This window comes from Limulus polyphemus, unplaced genomic scaffold, assembly GCF_000517525.1.
Source record: "Limulus polyphemus unplaced genomic scaffold, Limulus_polyphemus-2.1.2 Scaffold565, whole genome shotgun sequence".
NCBI lineage: Eukaryota > Metazoa > Arthropoda > Merostomata > Xiphosura > Limulidae > Limulus > Limulus polyphemus.
In genome coordinates this window covers 253,389-267,988 of record NW_013666175.1, presented here as the reverse complement: position 1 = coordinate 267,988, position 14,600 = coordinate 253,389, and the positions used below count along the sequence as shown (strand labels likewise).

The 14,600-nt window shown below is 35.0% G+C and overlaps 1 protein-coding gene across 1 annotated transcript in view; it reads right to left on the bottom strand.

The window, feature by feature from the left end:
- Positions 1 to 13,888, bottom strand: part of LOC111085705 — a 125,827-nt gene extending 111,939 nt beyond the window's left edge. The window contains exon 1 of the mRNA XM_022385563.1: positions 13,856 to 13,888. The gene's annotated coding sequence lies outside the window, so the exon portion shown is untranslated. The remainder of the gene's footprint in view (positions 1 to 13,855) is intronic.
- Between the last annotated feature and the right edge of the window lie 712 nt (positions 13,889 to 14,600).

Here is a 14,600-nt window from a genome sequence, read left to right as displayed (position 1 = left end):
CCAAATTAAAGTAAAACATAGATGCCTTCAAATATTATAGAATCTGCATAATATACTTCTCTCGTCCAAATTAAAGTAAAACATAGATGCCTTCAAATATTATAGAATCTGCATAATATACTTCTCTCGTCCAAATTAAAGTAAAACATAGATGCCTTCAAATATTATAGAATCTGCATAATATACTTCTCTCGTCCAAATTAAAGTAAAACATAGATGCCTTCAAATATTATAGAATCTGCATAATATACTTCTCTCGTCCAAATTAAAGTAAAACATAGATGCCTTCAAATATTATAGAATTTGTATTTATACTAGCTTTATTTTGTTCCAGAGAAATGCTAAAGACAGTATATAATCAGTTTGTATTTATACATAAATACATAAATGTTTAGCAGGTTTGGACAGAGCTTGTTAGCACGATAACTTACACCGAATTTATTTGCTGTTTTAAAACCAAATTTACTGGGTAGTAAATTATACAGTATAGGTTGCAGTTAGGAACTCGTTATCAGATGGAAATTCGGAAACAACTACTAACTGACATCTTGCGTTAAACATTACAAAGAAAAGCATAAAAAGTGTATCGCTACAGCAATAAGCGTTTTCATTATTAACACTCCGCATATTTATATACCTGTTTAATCTGTATTGGGATAGGAATGAAATATTGTGACAACTACACACTGAATACTCTGAGAGAAATGTTTGATTTAAATTACTTAATGGTGTGGATTTGTAAAATATAGATGAAACATTGCTGTGTGGATGTTTAAAACGTTGCTGTGTGGATGAATAAAACATTGCTGTATGGATGTATAAAACATTGCTGTATGGATGTATAGAACATTGCTCTATGGATGAACAAAACATTGCTCTATGGATGTATAAAACATTGCTCTATGGATGAATAAAACATTGCTCTATGGATGTATAAAACATTGCTCTATGGATGTATAAAACATTGCTCTATGGATGTATAAAACATTGCTGTGTGGATGTATAAAACATTGCTGTATGGATGTATAAAACATTGCTCTATGGATGTATAAAACATTGCTCTATGAATGATGTATAAAACATTGCTCTATGGATGTATAAAACATTGCTCTATGGATGTATAAAACATTGCTCTATGGATGAACAAAACATTGCTCTATGGATGTATAAAACATTGCTCTATGGATATATAAAACATTGCTCTATGGATGAATAAAACATTGCTGTGTGGATGTATAAAACATTGCTCTATGGATGTTTAAAACATTGCTCTATGGATGAATAAAACATTGCTCTATGAATGTATAAATCACTTTTGTATGAATGTATAAAACACTACTATATGGATACATAAAATATTATTAATAAACATTACTATATGATTGTGTAAAATATTGCTGTATGGATGTATAAAACATTACTGTATTGATGTATAAGACATTGCTGTATGGATGTATAAAACATTATTGTCAAGGTAATGATTATGATATGAAATTGAATATGGAATAAGACAATTCGAAGTAAAGTTTCAGTTAAAAAAGCCAAGTAAAAGCAAACTAAAAAGAAAAGACAAAAAATAATTATCGAGACAGATGGACTAGGGATGCTTAGAAAAAACTGACAAAAACAAATAGAAAAATATTTCAGAAAAGAAAGTTCACAGGTGAAGATAATTTATGTAGCAGGTCCCTGTTTGAATAATGACTCAATGTCTGAATATTGATTGTTTCAAAGTTTAATGGTGAAGGAGATTAATGTAGCAGGACCCTGTTTGAATAATGACTCAATGTCTGAATACTGATAGTTTCAAAGTTTAATGGTGAAGGGGATTAATGTAGCAGATTCCTGTTTGAATAATGACTCAATGTCTGAATATTCATAGTTTCAAAGTTTAATGGTGTAGGGGATTAATGTAGTATGTTCCTGTTTGAATAATGACTCAATGTCTGAATATTGATTGTTTCAAAGTTTAATGGTGAAGGGGATTAATGTAGCAGGTTCCTGTTTGAATAATGACTCAATGTCTGAATATTCATAGTTTCAAAGTTTACAGGTGAAGGAGATTAATTACTCAACTTCTGAATATTTCTAGTTTGAGAGTTTACAGGTGGAAGAGATAGCTGTTTAAATAATGATTCAACGTCTGAATATTTCTTGTTTCAGAGTCAGTGGAAACAATGTCAATCATATCTCTAAATATTGAAAAACGCGGATAACTATTAGATAGTTTGGTCCGAAACCTCGGAAAGGACAGTTATTTTATGACACTGAACGTTTATGTGTTTGGCTTCACTACTTTGCACTACCTACGTACAGACTGCGAAAGCACTAAACAGTAGTCATGGGTTATACAGTTGTGTTACTAACCCTGATGAAGCTGCTAAGGCAAAACGTTGGCTAAAGTATTTTTTGTTTGTTTGTTTGTAATTAAGCACAAAGCTACACAATGGGCTATTTGTACTCTGCCCACCACGGGTATCGAAACCCGGATTAAAGTATAACATTTGTTATATATATCTGGAGAATAAAGGTTGTTTTTTTCTAAACTTTTTTATCAAAATGTGTACATCCTCCAATATGTACTACAAAATTTGAAAGACATACGTACTCGTACTGTAATGCTGCTTGATGTAATAACCAGGGTAATTTGATTGTAAAGTGAAATTCACACTTCGTGGGTTATACGATATTTAATGGTTAAAGAACGATTTCTGTAGAAGTAATCAACGTACCCACTGGGGCGGAAATCAGAGACACACAACTCTTGATTTAATATCTGTACAACGACGAAGGATTCAGTCCCATTACACTTATGATTAGTGAGCTAAGTTCTTTAAAAAAAAATTATCAATGCACAAACAACGACTCAGAATGGTAACATGAACAGTGTAATGTATGTTTGGTGATATAGGGGTCAAAATTGTACTAGATATAACTTAAAGCCTGAAAACTGGTGGACATCGGTTGTTTAAACAGCCTTTGCATGTTTGTATGAACTATATATTATGATAATTAAACGTATTTTTGTTCTCATTCCACGTGTGTTTGTCCTACTGGTGAAAATAATCATTCATACTAGAACGCAGCGCAGTCAAGTGAAAATACCATGAATAAGAGGCAAAAAAAAAAGGCCAATTAGTTGAAAAAACTTCTTTACGATTCTCACCTTAGAATATAGTATCAAAGAGTTGAATTTTCGAAAATAATTTAATAAAGAGACAAAGAGAACAAAGCTACACAATGGGCTATATTTGCTATCTCCACCACGGGTATCGAAACCCGGTTTCTAGCGTTGTAAGCCCGCAGACATACCGCTGTGCCACTGGGGGGCAAGAGACTGATGAAGCAAAGTACATTCAAGTACTATTGAAGCAGTATGTACTATGATTTTTTTTGTGAAAACACACACACGAGGGCCTATTTCACACTAAAATGCTTCTATATTGCGATATTGCGAGGGTGCCCTTTCACATTGGGAAGTACTTCTCATGATGAGGTTTACCATCAGTTTGTCTGACGTTTCAGGGTCATGGTCTTTGTTCATGAATCTTTATTGTGATTGTAACTTCTCTGTCTGTGTGCAGAAACGAGCATCAGAGCACTGAGGTTATAGCGCCAGTATAATTTATGAACAATAAAGTCCTTCGTACAGTTTTATTATGGACAAAACTGTGATGTTTTTAAACGTTATTCATGACTTCAATTGTGTATATTGGTGGGTGTTCATGAAGTCTTGAAAATTTGCATGCTTTAAAAGTTCCTTGTGATCTATAACAATCGATAGCGATTTTTTTTAAGCAGACTAAAAAAAAAAACACCTCCTCCCCGAAAAAAAGTGTGGGGTTTTATTCCATCTAGCGTGTGCAAAATGTTACATTAAGAGTTACATTTATCGAACGGGAATAACCTGCTTCTTGATTTATGGTGCATCGTATGGCTCAATTTTTTGGGCTATTTTTGTTTGACCAAATACTCTTACGGTCAACCATCGGCTCAAGAGAACACTTTTTTTGGGAGGGGGAATCGGGATGATTCCACAGGCTGGACACGCTAACCACTTAGCCACGCCCGGCCACTCATATCATATATGAAACACTTTAATAATCAGGTTATTATCTATAATATGATTGAAAACCAATGCCATGTGCAGAACGTGGGGTGTTTGTAATTAAGTGTGATTTCTGATACTATATTAATTTCTATCGTTAGATTCTAAACTCTAAAAATAAAACGTTCGTGGTTCAATTGAAGCATAATTCTATATACATATTATCCTTTCTTAGAGCAAGCATAAATACAACTTATAGAAGAAGTAAAAATTTTTTTCCAGAGAAATACTAAAGGCAGTATATAATCAGAGGAAAGAATAAATGGAGCTGTGTGAAGAAAGCAGATTTTCGTCATGAAAGAATACGTGGAGCTGTGTGAAGAAAGCAGATTTCGTCAGGAAAGACTGTGGAGCTGTGTGAAGAAAGCAGACTTTCGTCAGGAAAGAATAAATGGAGCTGTGTGAAGAAAGCAGATTTTCGTCATGAAAGAATACGTGGAGCTGTGTGAAGAAAGCTGACTTTCGTCAGGAAAGACTGTGGAGCTGAACGAAGGAAGTAACGATGCGTGCAGGAGACTCGGATACTTTTTTTTGTTTCATATCTTGAGTTTTGGTCACCATGACAACACTGGCATCCTTGTGAACAGCTCGTACGACGTACCTAAAAAGTGTATTGTGTTTTATAAAAAAATAAATAAACAAAAAAATATTACTATTCCGTGATTATATACAAGCAATACATTACTTCTGTGTATGGTAATGTAAACCAAAATGCAATTTTAAATAATATATGTTGAACTTGTCATCACGAGACAATAACAATAGTAAATACTTCTTATTTCTAATTAACAATATTAGTAAAGACATATTTACAATAAGAAAGTGTAAAAGTATCCTGCGAGAAAGTAGGATCAGAACAATTAGAAGTTTATACTATGTATGAAAATCCTGCAACATTATTACAATAACAAGGATCAGTAGGGTCAGTGAAATGTCAAGGATATACTGTCTATCAGTCCTGTAGGATCAGGGAAATGACAAGGCTATACTGTCTATCAAAGTCCTGTAGCATCAGTGAAATGACAAGAATATCCTGTCTATCAGTTCCTGTAGGATCATTGAAATGACAAGGATATACTGGCTATCAAAGTCCTGTAGGATCAGTGAAATGACGAGGCTATACTATCTATCAAAGTCCTGTAGGATCATTGAAATGACAAGAATATCCTGTCTATCAGTTCCTGTAGGATCATTGAAATGACAAGGATATACTCTCTATCAAAGTCCTGTAGCATCAGTGAAATGACAAGGCTATACTGTCTAACAAAGTCCTGCAGCATCAGTGAAATGACAAGGATATACTGTCTATCAAAGTCCTGTAGGATAAATGAAATGATAAGGATATACCGTCTATCAAAGTACTTTAGGATCAGCACAAGAATAAGGATACTGTATATTAAAGCCATTTAACATCAGCACAATGATAAAGATATATTGTATATCAAAGCCACTTAGGATCAGCACAATGACAAGGATACACTGTCGAACAAAATCCTTTAGGATCAGTACCGTGACAGAGATATATTGTTTATCAAATTCCTATAGGATTACTACTATGGCAGGAATATACTGTTTATCAAAATCCTGTAGGATCACTGCTATGACAGGAATATACTGTTTATCAAAATCCTGTGGGATCACTGCTTTGTCATCCAAAGTCCTGTAGAATCACTATTGTCTATCAAATTACTGTAGGATCAGTACTATTAGAGGACCATATTCTGACAGGGATGTACTGTCTATCAAAGTTCTGTAGGATCAGTACTTTGACAGGCATATACTGTTTATCAAAGTTCTTTAAGAACAGGTATATATTATCTATCAGAGTCATTTGGGATCAGTACTATGACAAGGATGCACTGTCTATCAGAGTTCTGTAAGATCAGTACATGGCAGGGATATACTTTCTACTAAAGTCCTGTACGATCAGTAGTGTGTCAGGGATATGTTGTATACCAAAGTTCTCTATGATCAGCACAATGACAAAGATATACTTTCTATTCAAATCCTTCCAGTTCGCAGGCTACAAGAAAACTTTGCTTAACTTGTATCTTTTCCTTCTACAATCAAGTGATTACAATCTGGTTGAATAATTCACGTAATTGCTATTTTCTGTGTACATCCTTCAATCACTTCGTCTGTTTTTGCTGAATTTACACACACGTATAAATATTTCTATGTATAAGATGATGCAGACTTTCAAATGAATACATTCATACTGATGTATTGTATTTAATAATGAGGCCTCCAGTAATGAAAGTTTTGTTGCACAAACCAATAGAGGAAATGTAAATAAAAACTGAAAAAAAAAATTAGAACAATTGTATCTATAAGCTGTAATTGCGGAGAATATACATACGTTAAAAACATTTAGATTTTTATTAGAACGCTTGTTTGTGTTGTTTATTTGGAATTAAGCACAAAGCTACACAATGGGCTATCTGTGAACTACCTACCACAGTTTCTAGTGTTGTAAGTCCGCAGACATACCGCTGTGCCACAGGGGGGCAAAAAGAGAGAGATAAAGAGTTTGTTTGTTTGTAGTTGAGCTCAAACGTACATAATGGGCTATATGTGCTCTGCCCACCACGAGTATCTAAACCCGGTTGCTAACAGTGTAAGTCCGCAGACATACCGTTGTGCCACTGGGGGGCTATGAACGATGGGAATGCACGAGTTTACAAAATCTAGAATAGAAAGAAGTAATGTGCGTTTTTGTAATGTAACGCTCTTTGTCTAAGGGGAACATAAAAGCAGCCATTGTTGTAAAAGACTAAGGGAAGCCAGTAACTCTATAAAGAAGTAACAGGTATTTCTGCACAGAGTAAAAATGATTTTGAGAATTTGCCCCACTGCCTCCAGATGTTGAAAAACACAAGAAAGTTGAGATGTACCCTTACTATTGCCCATCAGTAAATGTCTTGCAAGGTAATTTGTTCGTGTTAATAAGAGCTGTTGACTCTGTACATTTCTCTTTAATTATGAGGAGTGCCATAGTACCTTCTTGCATACCTTTGTCTGAAGCCTTCAACAAAATCCACCAAGTGTAGAACTAAGTTAAAACATTGCCTCATCATTCAAGGTGCGGATTGAGTAAGACTTTATTCTGGCTGGACATAAAGCCAACGCTAATGACTCCCTTTACCATATATTCTACCTTCAACTTTACTATAACTTGAAAGTTAAGAAGTGTAGAGCACGTGCTGTTTTGGACCTCGTTTTTTTTTTCTAACAGTGGGAGGTGGGACCCTGCATTTAACTAGAGTATAAATTTTCTCGTAAATTCTCTTTCAGCCGACATGGCCGTCTCACGTGTGTCAAAATAACACAATATGTATACCAGGGAAGGCACCGTTTCTGAAGTCGAATTAATGTGGACAGCGCCTAATAAAATGACAGGTAACGATACTGTGCAGACAGAAAAAAAATATCTGTGTATTATTTTCCCCAGCAATTCAAACACTTTCCCAATTAACGTTCCAGACAAATTTCAATTTGTGAATGTCCAAGTTCTTTGGAACCCACTCACCGCCTATTCCCTCCCCCTCCTCCCGCAACTTCTCAGAGCTCCCTGTTTTTCTTGTTGTTAATAAATTATTCAGTGCCTAACAAGAGAGAGGAACGCCTATCCAATTTTATAGTTTGGATAATACGCAAGATATGTTCGTGACAAGAACGCTAGTTGTTATTTAGGAGACGTGTAAGTTAACAACAAGATAAGTAACGACGTCACAACTGAAATAAACGTCAGTCAAAGAACAGACAAGTTACAGCCTTACAATCTTTACGCAACGACACAGACAACAACCCTATAATACTCGCACAACGACAAGTATTACAGCTCTACAATCTTCACACAACGATACGGATTACAGCCTTACAGTCTTTTCATAACGACTGAAGGTTGACATTTGGAATCTCTTTGCGTTGTTTTTGATTGAACTGATACTAAAGACGTGAACTTCATTCGTGCGTGGCTGGTGTTTTCCTGAATGAAGTAATTTAGATGCGACAGTCTGTCAACAGCTTCAACTGTGTTCTTGTTTTAAAGAAAAGTTGGTTAGACATAGAATTTTCAGTTTGTATTTATACTAGCTTTAAAAACTCTAGAATTCATGGTTCTATCCCCGCAGCGGACGATAAACCATTGTGCACCTTTCCTCTAAAACAATCACTCAATAATATTTTCTGTCTAAGGTAATAAAATGTATAAAACTATGATATTTTAATTCAGGCGAATTTGATCTACAGTTTTATATATATATATATTCATATCAGCTTTGGACTTTTGAAACACACCATGTAAATAATATTGATATTCCGTGAAGTGATAAGTCAGTAATGATATTTCATGAAGGATACACAGGTTACACACATCTACTTAGAAATCCCATAAGCTTATAATGTTAACCCCTTTTAGCTTGGGATTTTTCTTAAAGATTCCACACTAAAACCTGCATTCCTTAGTATTAAATAGTTCGTATAATCTTTAAAATATACGAATCCTATGCTACGTACTTATTTCCATCATAGAGGAGTTTAGCTCCGACCAAAGCACATGTTCTCCTTATTCCAATTGTGGAGTCCCATCTGCGCACGTTTGTCAATGCACAGTCCCGGGAGTCTTTATCAAATATTTTCAAAAATCTACTATTACTTTTGGTTAGTTCTATTGGATACAAGTAGTTACAAAACTAGTATAATTTTAGTTCAGAGTTAACGCTTGACTTTTTTGGCCTCGTAGGTCACCAGGGAAGTTTCCATGGGCCATAATGACAAAAATAAGCCTTACTGATACAACTGAAACGTTTAAATTAAAAAAAGAAAGAAATTAGCATTTATAACTAAACGGTAAATTCAAAGTGCCCACAGTGGCTCAGCGGTAAATCTGACGGCTTATAACACTCAAACCGGGTTTCAATATCGGTGATGGGCACAGTACAAATAGCCCATTGTGTAGCTGTGTGCTTAACAACAAACACAGTCCATTTAATCGATCGCTAACTTCCTCTCCTTGTGTCAGGGTGATTCAAACAGGTGCAAATCGGTTATTAAGCTAGATGTGTTGCTGCAGGGTCCCCGAATGTGTTCTGTTTCAAAAGCAAATGAAACCAGAATTAAGAGTAACAAATATTTTTATTTATTTCTTTTGAAGTTCATATGGCATGCTGTGTTGTAGCCAACAGAGTGCATAAATCTTCTCGTGATTCATGGCATACGCACGTTTTACTGACGTCACTACAGTACAAATTGCAACGTTAAGCGTCCCTTATGTGAGGTCGTTTTAGTGTCTACTGACTGACTGACAGACAACAAACTACTATATAGTAATGCGAATGATTAAAACAGGTGACTCCTTTAGGCGGCCTTCGGCCTCCTTTCGGGGAAATTACTTCCCGGTGACTAAAAAAAGAAAAATAACGCCAGCCAAACCTTGAGAAAGAGACAGCCTCCAGAACCACAAACACAAGCATCGCGTATACTTAACGACCACAGATTTATGAAAGTGTTCTAATTTTTCGTCTAGAGATTATTATCTTCAAATGAGAGAAATTTAAAAATTTGAACATGCTAGCTAAAAACACAAGTGGTTTTTTTTTAGAAATCATGCATTTTCGTAATTCTAATTCACTTTCTTATAAATGCCCCACCAGTCGATAATTCGGTAAATTATGTTTTCATACGATGAATTTAACCTTCAGATAAACACGTCAGAGATACATTAATTATATCACACACACTTTAATTACTTCAAATTCAAACGTTTATTTTTAGAATATAGAATTAGGTTATTTGTAATTCATAGCATGTTTCAATATAAGAGCTAGGGTTATATAGTTTTTTTTTATAAAACTGTATATTAATCATAATGTAACAAACGTATTTACTTTACATCGAAAATATTATTAACCAAATTTTATAATAATGAAAAAATCGTTATTCAAGCAGATTTGGCTTTTTGTTAGAAAGATGAAAGTATTTTGATTTGGCTTTATGTTTCAGTTTCGCTCATTTCTTAACCACCAGTTTGAAAATCATTGGGTGTTATGATATATTTATTCATAGTTTCAGTTATTGATAACATTTACTAAAATTGAAACGTACGCCATAAAGTGACAAACATACGTTTGCCGATGGCTTACTTAATTCAATATCAACTTTTCAGTAAGCTTTGTTTGTTTTGGAATTTTGCGCAAAGCTACACGAGGGCTATCTGCGCTAGCCGTCCCTAATTTATCAGTGTAAGACTAGAGGGAAGGCAGCTAGTCATCACCACCCACCGCCAACTCTTGGGCTACTCTTTTACCAACGAATAGTGGGACTGACCGTCATTTTATAACGCCCCCACGGCTGAAAGGGCGAGCATGTTTGGTGGGATGCGGATTCGAACCCGCGACCCTCAGATTGTGAGTCGAGCGCCTTATCCACCTGGCCATGCTGGGCCTTCAGTAAGCTGAATACATTTGCGACAGAAAGTCCATCATTGACTACATTTGTTTCAACTGTCCCTATACATATTTTGATAGAAAAATTGTTTAATTCTGTCCAAAGTATGAAACTAGCGTCTCAAACTAAAATATGTATTTGAAACTATTCTCAACTTTAAATCCATGTTCGCAGCTTTACTTTTATGTACAAAGAAACTGGCTCCCATAAAAAAATTTCGGAAAAATATCCTTTATTGAATTATGTTCATTTCCGTGTTTCAACCTGAAGATGTAACAGTCACGTGTTCACAAAACTTTCTTTGGTTAACCAGCAAATTGGCTGTCCATATTTAACTACTCTCTGAGTCCCAGATGGGTTTACTGGTGTTTTTATTTCTCTAACACAGTACCGAGAAAACTGGTAAACAATACAGCAACAGTAATTTTTTCCCGGGGGCTAAATCTTTAAATTATCCATGGTCGTTTTCCTAACGCAAAAAGCACTCTAGCCGTGTATCATTAGCTTCCGCATCAGCTTTTATTTAGATGAATTGGTTTTGTTCTCTTGGGAACGTAATTTCTGTCAGGTTTCATTCTAAGCAACCAGAGGAGACATGCTGCGTAATTTCAGATAAGACTTAGAAGCAGCTTAAAGTGTGTTGTGTTTATATTCCCCAAGTTCATCCTGATACGCCACTGAAGAGCTTTTCTCGCCAGGGTAAATATGGTGGGCTTTCGCTAAAAATACAAACTTGACGTGAGTTTATTTACTCGCTGAAACGACATGAGATAATAAGCCAGGTCCTTAGGTAATAATAAAGATGTTTTGTTTTTGTTGTTGTTGTTGTTTTGAGTACAGGAACTCTAATTTTTTTTTTTTTTACTAATTTTCAAAATGTCAACCGCAGTAAAGTCTTGAAAACAAAAACAGTTATTTACTTTATTTTGAAAGTAATAACACAGATGAGTGTCTTTGTCTGAACTTCAAAATCACGAAAAATAAATAAAAATCTAGGTCATGATAGTAAAAACTGGTTTAATTAGTAAACGTTTAGTTGAAAGATCTTCTCGCAACGATAACACAGAAATTAATTCTTAAACATTGAAGGTTAATGCATTAAGTAATAATGCCACTTTCTACAATGGTTCTAAGAATTTAGAACACTAAATTCTTACATTAATTTTGAAATATTTTACTTATATTGCTAATGTGTTCTATTACTTTAAAAGTATTAATCCCACACATTCTGGTAAATTTGTCATTAGCTAGGAGCATGGATAGTAGAAATTAAGGAAAATGCAATCATTATATATTGGAAAGTTGTACAGAAGTTTAAGAGATAAAATAGTATATATGCAAAAATATTTTGTGGAGAAATGCCAATCAAAACAAATATGCAATATGGATAAGGATTTTATCTGCAAATACCTAACTCATAAGGATGGTATCACATTGATTTCTAGAGATAATATTGACTTAAGAAGGAAACGTGTCACTGGTTTTCAAACATGACTCTACGTCTTACAAAGAAGATGTATAACTGTTAAGTATATCTAACCAAAAACATCTTAGGTGTGAAAAAAAAAGGTGCGGCCTAGCTTACCAATAAATGAATACTTGCTGTGAAATACTTATCAATGCTATAAGTGTAGTTACCAGCTTGTCCGCCAATTTTTGTTTCTTTCCTTTAAGTCGCACGATCAATCCTTTTTCTGGCCGCACATTTTTTTTCACACGTAAGGTGTTTTTGATTAGATATCATAACTTTTTGTCAGTACACACCAATAAACCACAGCAAGTAAGAAAGTGACATTCGATAGTAACCAGTATTAGCTTTAGGATCGCAACGGTATTATTCGGAACAGATCTATACTTTACAGAACCAACCAGATATTTTGAATATATGGTGGTAGTTTTCCTCTCTAAAACCGTGTTAATAACGTACTTTTTAGTAATGCCATGGAATATAGATTAACAGATTCTTGTCATCACCCACATGCATTCGGTACAGCGGTATCAAACATCATTATTTACACGCTAATTGCTTAAGCTAATATCAAGTGATGCTAAACGCTCTTTAATTAGCATTTCATAAAATGTAGTAAAAGTTGGCAATGAATAATAAATAACAGCCGTCAACCCATATGATCCAAATTCGAGCTAGAAACTGTTAATCTAGTTTGTTTGGCCTAACCAATACTTGTGTATCTGCACGTTCTTTCACCTTGTAGTTTTACTGCTCTTAATTAGCCGTCTCGAATTCGAATGACAAAAATAAAAAATTTCCTTAGGTGAAGCTGTAGTAAAAATTTTAAGACTGATAGCTCACGTGACTTTTTTGCGTAGGCGTGCGCAAAAAGTTTGGTCAAATTTGAGAGGTTTTGTTAAATAACTTTGCACATGTGGCTTATAGTTAGACCAAATTTGACACCTAATTGTATGTTGTATAGGTCTATCAGGGTACTGAGTTTAAAAACAAATCCATAAAGTAAACATGTTTTTTTTTATTAAATAAAGTTTCCGTACTTTCGATGTGAACAAAAAACGAAAAAAAAATTTAATCCAAAATTGGAGATTTTATATCTCATTTATTTCTTTATGTATTGCCTTGAAATTTGGTAGGTGAAGTAATAGTCCAGTAGAGCACACTTACTGATAATATGTGATAGTGGGGAGTACATCAGTCCTAGTTACATAAAGTGGAAAATCGCTAAACTATCACTTCTGTTAATAACACATAGGGTGTCCTGCAAGTTGTTTTGGCTGCACGACACACTACCGTGTGTCTTGATGGAGAAACACATAGAATAAACTAATATAAATTCATTAATAAAATTAATTAAAAAAAGGATTCCTGTCAATTATGAGATATATGATACACATTACGAAATGCAATAATGTGTCGATACAAATATGAGACTAAACATAAGATGGCACTGATAGTTAACTATAAGATTTACAATATGTTGCTAAAGGTGCCCACTCAGTTAGTAGTCTGATTAATAAGATGCCACTCCATATATTCAGTCACCTAAAAAGGTCACAGTAAGATGTCAATCAATGTGTCCAGTTTGTTATTAAACTTGTTCTTTTTTTATCCCGTTTCTACAAGACAAACGATATAAAATCTGATAAGTCTACTTTTGTTATGTACGTCAATATATTTGTGTTACATAGCTAAAGCTTCGTTAAAAAAATGTCATTCTATAGATATGCATGAGAGGATTAAATATACTTTAAAACCAATCCTTCATATTAAAGCGTACTTAATGTTCTAGACATATTCTTGAAATACACAGATTAAATAAATATCCGTACCTGCTCGATTTCCTAGTATGAAACAGATTTTTGTTATGAAAGAAGAAGTGAAGCTGTGTGAAGAAAGCAGACTTTCGTTAGGAAAGAATAAATGGAGCTGTGTGAAGAAAGCAGACTTTCGTCAGGAAAGAATAAATGGAGCTGTGTGAAGAAAGCAGATTTTCGTCAAAGCCATCGAAAAACCTAGATTTATTCAGATAATTTGGGTAGCAATGGATTTGCATAAAGGGGCGTACTAAGGCTTTAAATGTTTCCTCTGTATTCAAAACCTGAATTATACTAGCAATATGAAATCAAGAAGTTTATTTATTCAGTGACAGCCGTACGAGCCCCCTCCCCACCAGTGACACAGCGGCATGTCTGCGAACTTACAACGCTAGAAACCGGAATTCGATACCCGTGAAGAGCAGAGCACAGATAGCCCATTGTGTAGCTTTGTGCTTAACTTAAAAAAAAACAGCCGTACGAGATTACGACCCAAGAAGCATAAACTGAATTTCCTTACAGTACCCAGTGCCCACATTTCCCTTCTGATATTTCAATGGCCAGGCCCGGCATGGCCAGGTGGTTAGGACCTCGGCATGGCCAGGTGGTTAGGGCCCGGCATGGCCAGGTGGTTAGGGCGCTCGACTCGTAATCTGAGGGTTGCGGGTTCGAATCCCCGTACACACCAAACATGCCAACCTCCGCCTTTGCCTAGGTCCCAAGTCCAGGATGAGAAAGGGGGAGGGTTGGGCGCGGGGCT